This window comes from Micromys minutus (genome assembly GCF_963924665.1).
Source record: "Micromys minutus genome assembly, chromosome: 1".
NCBI lineage: Eukaryota > Metazoa > Chordata > Mammalia > Rodentia > Muridae > Micromys > Micromys minutus.
The window spans coordinates 87,533,663-87,543,124 of record NC_137969.1 but is presented as its reverse complement, the minus strand read 5'-3'; positions in this window follow the sequence as shown (position 1 = coordinate 87,543,124).

Sequence of the window (9,462 nt, the reverse complement as noted above, 5' to 3'; positions counted from 1 at the left end):
GTCCACACAATAAACTCAGAGCCAATTGATATTGATATAAAGTGCCCACCTAGATAAGACAAATTGTCCTATTTTATAAATCCATCCCTTATAAGATATTCATAGCTACCTGTGGTATTTAAAGCCACACAGGGGTGGATCATCCTCCTCATCCTCCATCTTTTCTTCTTTCCCTTCTCCTATCTGCCCCACTTTCCAAAACTCTGCCCTGTCTATCCTTTTTACTACCCAATCATAGACCTTGCCTTATCTGTGCCTGTCCTCACCTGCATATAGACATTAGTCACAAATTTCTATACCTTTAGAATAGATACTGATACTAATATTTTTAGCCTGTGAAGTTAAACACAAATTTTAAAAAATTGAGTTTTAAACATTTTTTCCATAAATATATGTCCAAAATATTTTGGGAGAAGTTGAATTCTGAAGTATGAGAGTATCTAATCTAGTTTTTTATTTTGCATTTTAAGATTTAACTTAAGAGCAGCTCTTTCGATATCCTTCATATGTGTGCACTGTAGGTTGTTCTGGTTCCATTGTTTCATGGACTCATACTTCCTAATGCAATTTTTCCTCAGGAAATCATTCTAAACATAATGATAGCAGCTATTACTTATGTCCAATAATTAGTTATTTGATATAGCTCAGAGTCTCTATGCAGTACCATACCACACTCCCTCTCTCCCTCTCCCCACACCCTCCTTCTCTGCTTCCCTACCGTGAAGACAATGTGGTCAGCTCCTTGCTGCTAAGATTTTCCTGCCATGATGGACCAGACTATCCACCTACGATTGCATTGCTCTTGGCATGGATTTTGTCAACAACAGAGGAGAACGAATGTAGTAGGTCTGATTCCAAAGCCTGATTCTTTACTATTCACTCCTCCTCGTCTCATGATTTAACCACATAATTTAAATTTAAAGGAAAGATGTTGGTAAGAGACAAGATGCTTACTTTTAAAAACCCAAATGGGGGGAAATGCCCTAATAAACAACTGACTCTATAGAAAGTAAATAAAGTTTCAATCTAAATTTAATCTAATTTCAATATAATTTTAAAACATCATGTTTCTATTTTCCCAGCCAATAGTTTTTTTTTTTTTTTTTTTTTCTGTTTGGATCATTAATTGCTGAATAACAAACCCTGGACAGCAATGGCACAAAGCGAGCAGCATTGCCTCCATTCATGATGCAGGGGTCAGGGGTCACGGCCCAGCAGGAAATATGGTTTCCTGATCAGTGTCTGGGCTGACATGAATAACTGGGATGTAGAACAATGTTAAAGCCCTGATACCAGGGGTTCAATGACTGAAAGCTGAGCTACGTTGTGAGCTATTCGTGTGGCATCTACGTGGTGCCCTTTCTGTGTGGCATGATATGTTGTGAAAAACAAATTAACAACAAGATCATTTCCATGTTCTATGACCTTGAGGTTCAAAGTGTGATCTCCAGGCCAGCAACATCAACACTGCCAAAGAAGGCTTTACAAATGCATAACTTTGAGCTTCATACCACATCTATGGAATCAAAATCTGCATTCCTGCATGGTGCCAGATGAGTTGCTCATATATTACATCTGCTTTATGAAGTAGATGCTATCAAGTTCATCTTTTATAGATTGATAGATTTCAAAGGGTGAGAAAACTTGTTGGACAATAAGCAACCTGTGAGTGAACAGAATTAGAATTCAAATGCAGGGAATGGATTCTCTGACCTATGATATTCATGAATGTTTGATATCCAGAAAAACTTCATGATCTTAGAGATATGCTGTAATATAGACAACTACCTTGTGTTTAAAGGGAGGTCCTAAGAGCCTTCATTGCTCTAGAAAAGAGGTTCTGGAACAGTGTTCTCCATCTTTTCTCCTTCTTGTCACACATCACTTGGTCCTGTGGCTTCCTGCAAGACTGCATTCCTGGAGTGACAGGACTTTGGCCTTGCTTGTTTATATAGCTCCAGAAATAGACTTAACACAGCAGCTGTTCCTTCCTTGCTTCTTGATCTACAGCCACTGACCTGATGACTCAAATAAGTTCTGAAGGCTGTGGGTGGGTAACCGAAGGGTGCTGATTGTTTTCCGTGAAAGGTATATAAAGGCCATGTCTGTGTTTTACCAACAGCTCAACATTTCAACTTTAAAAAATGAAGGGTAGCGTCAGCAGCTATGATCCTGGGGTCTCAGCTTATCTCTCTATCCAGACTCTCCTACACAGCAAACAAGGGAACTTCCGGAGAAACTTCCTTTCTTTCCCACTCCTGCTGCAGCTTAATTCCTCTAGATCTATAATTAACTTTCTTCCATTTGATTGATACAGAAGGGCTGTGACCCATGGGAATTTCTGTGGTGCCTTGATTTCTGGTACTCTTTTTAATCTGTTCCCTCTTATGTTACCATTTTTAAGAAATTCATGTGGATAGGAACATGGATGCCCAGCAATGGGGAAGTAGCTCGGTTCCCCCCCCCCCCCGCCCAGTCCTCTTTTGTGTTTGCCATCCTGGGATAGTTATCAGCAAAGTCCTCTTTCACTGCCAAAAACCATCCAACCAATCAGCCAACCAACCAAACAGACAAACAAAAAATGGGGGTGAAGATCATGTGTGGGGAGAGGGGGTGTGGAAGAGTTAGGGCAAGAGAGAAAATGGAAATTGGTGGGTGAGGCATCTCTGTTATCAGTCAGAGACCAGAACAGGGAGGCTCCTGGGCGTCTATGGAGTTATCCTCGCTGAATGCCCTAGCAGTTGGAGATACAGAGACTGAAGTGGCTACCTCCTGAAGCCAGGCAGGACTTCTAGTGGAGGAAGGGAGATACCAACTTACCTACAAAACCCTGTACTCAAAATGTGTCCTACCTATAAGACATGCAGGTGTTGCAGTAAACATTAAAATGATGGCTTAACCTTGTATCGAGCCACCGCAGTCTCACTCCACAGACACCGCTCTAGTGCAGAGTGCCAAGTGGTGTGGGGACTACACGATGTGTACACAGCTCTGCAGTAGAGCAGTGTCTGTGGAGTAAGATAGGGGGGGGGGTGGCGATAAAAGGTTAAGTCGTCCTTTTAATGTTTGCTGCAACATGCAGGAATAAAGATGGAGTAGAGAATGGGAAAACAGCCACCTAATAACTGTCCCAAATTGAGACCCATCCCATGAGAGAGAGCCAACCCCTAAACTACTAATGATACTCTGCTATGCTTGCAGACATGAGCCTAGCATAACCGTCTTCTGAGATGCTTCATCCAGCAGTTGATGGAAGCAAATGCAGAGCCACCCAGCAAAGGATCAGTCAGAGTTTGGGGAGTCTTGTGGAAAAGAGGGAGCCATAGGTTTGAGGGAACCAAAGAGGTCAAGGGTACCACATGGAGACTTACAGTTTCAACTAACCTGGGCCCATGGGGGCTCACAGAAACTAAACCACCAACTGAAGAGCATGCATGGGATGGATCTAGCTCCTCCACACCATTTGTAGCAGATTTGCAGCTTGGTCTTCATCATAGGTCCCCTAACAATTAAAGCCAGGGCTGTCTCTGACTCTGTTGCCTACCATTGAATTCCCTTCTCCTAGTTGGGCTGCCTTGTCTGCCTTCAGTGGGAAAGGATGTGCTTAACCCTGCTACAACTTGATATGATAGAGTAAGTTGGTACCCATGGGAGGGGGGCCTTCCCCTTCTTTAGGAGAAGGGGAGGGGTGATGGGCATTTGTAAGAGTGGGACTGGGAGAACAGGGAGGGAGACTTGTGATTGGGATATTAAGTGAATGAATGAATGAATGAATGAATGAATGAATATATAAATGAAAAGGCTCATTTGAGTGATGTTACAATAACTAGTATAAACAATGATTCTTGAGTCACCTCAGGAGCCATAAGTGGACAAAACTTCATCTAAGGCCCAGAATCTATTGATCGTTTAGTTGTTTCTCCAAAGGGTTGCTTTCAGCTGCCATTTTAGCTAGAATTGAAGATGGGTTTCCATGTCTTGTCTTGGCTCCACTCAGGATATAACCTTCCCTTGAAGAATCTGCTTTCTGTCATAGTACACATCCTTCCAGCACTGGTTCTTAAATTCAAGGCCGGTAGCTCCTCATCCTTCAGAAGATGACTTGAATTCTACCCTGCATACTATAGCACTCACTGTTTTTGAGTGGCAGCATCAGAAAGTAGAACTAAACTCCTTGGCAGCTCTTTGATCCCCAGCGGGGGAGAGAATGACAGGAAGGGACAACCCAGCCTGGGGCTAGACAGTTAGCGTGCTTTCCTCTAGGCTCCAGAGGGTTGCAGACCAGCAGGAAAGAGTGCAGCTATTCTTAGATAAGGTGTGGGAGCCTGGCAGGAGCTACAGGCACTGCCCCAAGGGTCAGAGACCGGAACTGGCCACCCACTCTGGCTGCTTCCCCTCTCTGTTGGCTGCCCCTCACACAAGGAAATGACTACCCCACACCTCCAACCAGAAGCAGTTTGTGGTTGGGGATTGCACCACCCCCCTAGTTCCAAGTTCCTTCATTAGACATCAGGGCTCTGCCTTCATCTTATGCATCAGGAGTGGGTACACTAAGAGCAAGGAGGAGCCTGAAACCATCTGGATTTCTCTGGAAAACCCTGTATCATGTGAATACCAACTCTGAGTACCAAGAAAAGATTCTGACTTGTCCAGGTATCCAGGTAGTGTGGATGTTCAGAGTTGCACTCAGAACTCAACTAGGTAGACGTTAGGCTGGTGTTTTAAAATTCTGTTTAGGACAAGGGCCACATATAACCATGTTTCCATAGACCCTGTGTAAAATGAAGAAACTTGGTATAATATTTCATGCTTCTTTGGAATGAGCTTTGGCGTTGCTTTTATGAAATGGATACAATGATATATCACTGTCTTTGATATTAAAACTGTAGAGTGGAGAACACTGAGAAGATATGAAAATGATTCATTTTCTCAGGGGGTTTCAGAGTTTTTATTTTGGGGCTACACTGTACCAAGGCACCAAGTATACCTGATGTCTTTTCCACATTCTTACAGTCAAACAGAGAAGACAGGCAATAAAAATGTCATCGTGTAACTGTAAAAGTGACAAGGGTCATGAATGATCCTCTAGAAAGGATTAGTGAGAGCTTACTACTCTTGAAAGTCAGAGGAGGTCATGGTGCCAGTGTGTTGTGAATGAGCAGGAAGAGGCCGCCTGGTGATGGAAAAGCCTGGATAGAGACTTCAGGCTGGAAGGGAACCTACAAAGTTCTAGGAACTATAAGACACTAGCATGGCAAAGACAGAAATAACCAAGGGAGAGAGGCAAGTGGGAGTCTAGCCCCTTCTGGTCTTGTAGGCTATGATGAAAGGTGTGGGCTTCATATTAAAGGAAGGGGAAGTCAGTGAAGAGTTTGCAGCAAGAAAATGCAATGGGTAATCTTGATTTTAAACACGCTGCTGTACTTCATGAGTATATCAGAAATAGGGGATAGTCCTAGAGAAGCCATTGTACCAGCCATCAATGGAAACAGAGAAAGGGTGGCTCAAGATGACCCTTTCCCAGTTATGGAAGGCAATGCTTCTTTCATGTTTTAGGACACACTTGTGTACAAGTTCATACATTTGGACAGTTTTAGAAAGGAAATCAGAACTTTTAGGACCTTCCTCGTCCTAATTAATGGCTTTGCTATTCAGGTCTTCTGGCAGTCAATCCCCACATTCATATATTTATCCTTAGAAAGAGCTCCCTGGTTTGGCCCTGTTGCTTTTTCAGTCCTGCCAGCTCCTCTCTAGCTTGCATACTCCATGCCTGGAGAAAACACATCTGGGAAGCAGCTGTCTGGCAACTATCACAGAATCATCTCCTGGTCCTGTGGAAGCTGGGGTGGAGAAGAGACAAGGGGACTAAGGAAAAACATGGATTCTTCCTGGTATAAGATAAGGGTAGAGTGTTGAGGCACTACTTCACTGTTTTGGAGATAGGCCTCCAGGGTAACTGATACATTTACAACTGGCCACTGTGTCTTCTTCTAATTCCTTCAAGGCCAGATGTGTCCCACAGCTGCACACCATCTGCCACCCTCTACCACTGGGGGAGTTGCAGTTGGAGCTTAGAGACAGAAGGGAGAGGGGTAAGCTACTCTTTGGCTCTGGTTGGCTTACTGTGGGGATAAGCAATCAAGAATTCCCATAAAGTGGGCATAGAGCCTGGCATTCTATACCACCACTCCCTCTAAAGTGCCCCGGAATTTTTAAACTGCTTCCCTACCAACGGTTCCAAAGCTAGCTTTCAAACATTATCTCTCTATTTGTTCTGCTCGTTGATTTTTTTTTCTTTCGTCCCTACTCCAAATGTACCCTGAGTTCCCAACCTGGGTCATGGTGAGTCTAACTGCAACCAGTCAAGCTGACATCTAATCCTCCCTGAGAAAGAGAGCACAGTCCTGTCCAGCAGATGATGTTATCGGCCCCACCCTGGGCTCCAGGCTTGGCTCAGCCCAGACATATGGATCTTTTTAAAGACTTATGCAATTTGGCATCCCCATTTCACACTCTGCAAGCCCTGCTGCTTTGACACTGTATGCTGGGAATGTACCCAGAGAGGGAGGGAATGGATCCGTGCAGGCTCTTTTATTCTCTTTTCCTTGTCATTTCTCCTGGCAACTTCCTGCTCAATTTGGAAAACAAAAAAATTTTCTTCTCCAGGCTCAGACCTTGCCTAAAAACAGGAAAGAAAAAAAATGGAGAAAGAAAAAAGAAAATGGGAAAAGAGAAAGAACCTAGAACTGCCTTGTGAGCATTCTGGTCAGTTTTTCAGGACAAAAACTGGGAACCCCTCAGTCACCAACACAATCTGTTCCTCCTCCTCTTCTTCACCTCCCCTCTATGTGAACAGACATAGATTCCAGTCTCTTTGAGTCTCCTTGTTGAACAGTATAGAACCTGAGCATCATCTGTTACACAACAGCTGTCCCACCACTTAATCCACCCTGAGCTTTGGATGGGTGAATTGAGCCTTACTCTGTGTTCTCAGAAAGACCCTTCTCCTTCTGTAGAGACAAAAATATGTCTCTGAATTTACACACACACACACACACACACACACACACACCAATCTAGACACAGGAAGCTGATAAGTCTTGGGATAAGGGGAACTCTTTTGCTTAGAGTATGGCAGCTGCACTGTTAAGGGAGGGATTCTGGCACTCAGCTCTTACTCTTCCAGCATGAATCCCCTGGTGGCCATAGCTGAGAAGTCTGCAAAACTTGAACCCAAGGGTGGAGACATTTTGGTTGCAAATGCTAATGGGGAGTGTCCAAAACTTTATAGAAATTTGGCAGTCTCTGAGCTATCCTCACACTCAGCATCTAAGGTGACCTCTTTGCAGGCTGTGGGCCCAACTTAGAGAGGAGGAAGGAAAGCTTCATTTCATCCTTTTCTTCATAAACTGGGGATGGACTGAGTACTGTGTTACAATTTGATAGAGGAGTCCTCTGTGTGAAGTTAAGAGAACAGTTGGACAGATGTTTGCTTTGTAGCCAAGTTTAAAACAGCCAGCCTAATGCTTGGGTATCCTTAATGCACTTACATGAAAGCTCCTCCTTTGAGTTTGTAGACAGAGACTGATTGGTTCCTGCCTCTTTCAGCCTGTTGGGGTAGGAACCAGATGTAGTACAGGGTGTAAGAAAAGTCAGCTTGAGAGGATTTCAGTTCTCTCAAGTAAAGGAAATTGTGGTCCTAATCTACCTTGTGGGCATAAAAAAGAATAATGTTTCTATATTCTTGAATGAATTTTTCATCTTGGATGTTTCCTGGCTTGATTGTCTCTTGACCTTAGGTACCAGGAATTTTTTCAGAGCCTCTGGATCTTCTGGAGACTCACATACTGACTGTGGCACTTACGCTAAGTTAGACCTGCACCATCACAAAGATTTTCCAGATTAGAGAGATTTAGAAAAAGAAGCAGAGGCAATACTTAGCACGCTAACATGCTACATTCATACAAAACAGAAGGTCTCAGAAGGCTACTTCCCAGAACAGAGGAGAATCACCCAAGTTTCCTTCATTATTGACATTTGGACAAACTACATTCACCCCTTATAAGACTGTTTGCACAATGACCCAGACCTGACACATCCACAGAAAACTAGTATAGTGGTGTAGCTATTACACTGTTCCTTTGTAAAAGAAAAACATGTTTATTACAATTATTTGCAAAATCGTGCATATTTATTGTGAAAAAGAAATGTGTTACATGTAAGATGTAGGAATAAGAAAGTGAAAAATTCTCATAACTTCAGCATCTAGAATGTGGTGGTTTTAATGAGAATAGATATGTATTTTTTGAATGCTTGATCCCTAGTTGATGGAACTAGAAAGAATTAAGATGTGTGGCCTGTTGAAGAAAGTATATCACTGGGGTGGGGCTTAGATTTCTAAGGCTCACTCCATCCCTAGTGTGCTCTGGCTCCTGATTGTGGATCCACATGAAAACTCTTCACTGTTCCCATGACATGCCTTTGTTTAGTCCTCATGGACTGCATCCATCTGAAACCATAAGCCCAATTGTGGGCTTTCTTTATAAGTTACCTTGGTCATGGTGTTTTGTCACAGCAACAGAAAAGACACAAAACAATCATATGTATCATATGACACATTATCACCATCTACAGTGACTTTTTGCCTCCTTTTCAATAAAATCATCTCACAATGATATACTTTTATTGCACTCTCACAAGCTCCTAACAGCTATAGCAAATAGAAACACTAGAGATTGTATGTGTGATTTCAACTCAGAGGCCATCTCTTCTCTTTACTTACAAGTTGGTTGCTTTATAGGCTGAACTGATAGGTGGTCTTGGGCACACAGTTGGATGAGAGAGAACACATTTTTATGGCCCTTTTCCTGAACATCAATTAAGTATTAGTTCTGCTTTTAATGATATCTCTTTTAATTATCAGTCTCACCCACACAAGTGCAAGAGGTGGTGTTTTCATAGCATAGGAGTCTTCTCTAGCTCACTTGAAGTTACTTATATATAAGATATTTATAGACAATTTACTAATAACACACATATATAAGGTATATATTTATATAAAATGTATACTTATAAGAATCTGAAAATTTTTCTGTTCGACATCTAAAAATGAAGATAGAAAAGATTTGAAAAACAATGAACTCTATTATTAAGATACTAATTATTATTTAAATAATAAACTGTATTTTCATACATTAGAAACAAAATCATTAACTAGAAGATTGTGTTTGCAATGCCCTTGCAACACTCAGAAGCAGTGCTAGGTTAGTGGGAAGATCCCTGCAAACATTTAGAGACCTGAGAAAGAAGTTGAATGAAGGCCTGCATCCTGGTGCATTCAAGGAATATCCCTGATGAAACATAAATTAGAACTACTTCAGGGAAAACCACTAAAAAGACCCAAAGAATGGATAGGCATGTCTAGTTCATGGAAGTACAGGTCGATTCAGTTTTGCCTGAGTT